Source organism: Mirounga leonina, unplaced genomic scaffold (genome assembly GCF_011800145.1).
Source record: "Mirounga leonina isolate KUSES-001 unplaced genomic scaffold, KU_Mleo_1.0 Mir_54, whole genome shotgun sequence".
In the NCBI taxonomy this organism is placed as follows: Eukaryota; Metazoa; Chordata; class Mammalia; order Carnivora; family Phocidae; genus Mirounga; species Mirounga leonina.
Genome location: NW_023270812.1, coordinates 3,901,096 through 3,903,003, shown reverse-complemented (window position 1 = coordinate 3,903,003; position 1,908 = coordinate 3,901,096). Strand labels below are relative to the sequence as shown.

General features: G+C 49.0%; 1 pseudogene across 1 annotated transcript; it reads right to left on the bottom strand.

Annotated features, from left to right (window-relative positions):
- Positions 1–230: 230 nt before the first annotated feature.
- Positions 231–1,688, bottom strand: LOC118001862 (annotated as a pseudogene). Its single transcript, XR_004676862.1, has one exon. The product of XR_004676862.1 is annotated as an IST1 homolog (transcript).
- Positions 1,689–1,908: the final 220 nt, after the last annotated feature.

Here is a 1,908-nt window from a genome sequence, read left to right as displayed (position 1 = left end):
GAGCACCCAGCTTCCAAGAACTGTTAAAGGGGCTTCCAGAGTCCGTCTCTCCCATTCATGGCACACCTTTGCTCACTGCAAACCCCTCTGGACAGAGGGGTTTGTTTCTAACTCTAGAACTTCAGCACAGGGCTGAGAGACTTCATGAAGTATTCTTCTCCGTGTCCAGCCATCTTTGGCAGCTCTCCTCATAATGCTTTCACCTTCCCACTCCCCTGTAGAGGAACAGAAGGACAGGTGATGGGAAAACCTGGGCTCACACTCAAGGGAGATGGACAAGCTCGGCTGCCCGGGGTCAGCTGCTCTGGCCTCATAGTCTCTAATCATTAGTTTCTTAGGAGCAACAGAGAACTGGAAAGCAGCAGAATTTAGAGCAGAAAGAGAACCCAGAGGAAGAGTGTGCTCAGTGATGGTTAAGTGATGAAAACGAATTTCATGGAGATTCTTTGTTACAAGGAGAAAAAGCTCAGTCTCAAATCTCAGAGCCTGGAGGTTGCCTGGTTGGAGAGAACTAGGTTTTCTTTTTCAACTCTTCAAATCTCCGGGAAAGATCATCAAAGTCAATGTCCTCAGATGCTGAGGCGTTGGCACCAGCAGATGCAGTTGGTAGTGTGTCTGGTACAGCTCCGGTAGTACAAAGTTGTGTAGGTACCCACAGGTCGGGAAGGGGGCTTTGCAGAGGCTTCCGGCTTGGGCCCAGGGCCAACAATCTGTGCAGAAGAGACATTCTTATCAGCATTAAGGTCATCAACAGATTCATACGATGGGGGAGTTGCTGGTATCTGAGGTGGGTGAATATTGGGAAAAGCCTGGTAAGTCCCCACTGGCAATCCATTGAAATCCGATGGTCCCTTTGGAAGTGGATAGGAGAAAGGAGTACTTGGAGAGGGCATGGGCATGGGCATAGGCACTGGCACTGTTCCATCAGGTCCCCCAACTGGTGTTGCGAAACCACCCCCTCCTCCTCTTCCAGGACCCCCTTTCTTCACATCATCTGTGAATCCAACATCAATGAGATCTGTCTCTACCCCAGGAGGAGCTTCTGCCATGACCACAGAGTCAGGCTCATAGGGCACATTGTAGTTCTTAGCAATTTCAATCAGGTATCTCTCCACCAGGATTTTGGGTGGGGCTTCCACACTCAGTTTGTGCATTAGCCTGTCATTCACAGTTCCAATCTGGTTGGTCCTACATAACTTGCCGTATTCCTTGCTATACTTGGCACAGAGCTGATCAGCAACTATTTTCAACTCAGCCACTTCTGACTAGAGCCGAGGAGCAGCCCATATCAGCGTAGACACGGATTCAGCCAGACCAGAATCTAGTTCCTTCATAGACTGGATGAGACCAAACCGAGCCAGCAGCAGATCACAATACAGCTCCAGAATTTCCATGGCCTCCACAAGGTAGTCTTCTCGGATAATATGCTCCACTCGGATCCGAGCTCGTTCATCCTTCCCAGCAGCCAGATAGTCAGCAATCTCTTTCCTTGCTTTCTGGGCCAGTTCCGTTTTTTTTTTCTCCAATAGTTTAAGACGGTTTATGACTAATCGCAAATTGACTCGTAAACGCTCAGCTTTAAATCCAGAGCCCAGCATGCTGTGCTGTTCCTCCTGGCTGAATCCAGGCATGAAAACGGGTGAAAGGAACTTGGCACTTAAAGCTCAGCACCCAAAATGGCGGCTCCCTCAGCCCATTTTCTTTTTCAATTTTTTTTTTTTTTTTTTTTGCGAGGGGGAGAGAGAAAGTGCAAGTGTGCAAGTGTGCAAGTGAGGGAGAGGGGCAAAGAGAGGGAAAGAGAGAATCCATGCCCAGCGCAGAGCCCAACACAGGGTCAGCCTCATGACCCTGAGATCATGACCTCAGCCAAAATCAAGAGTCGGAGTCTCAACAGGGTCATTCTTTTTT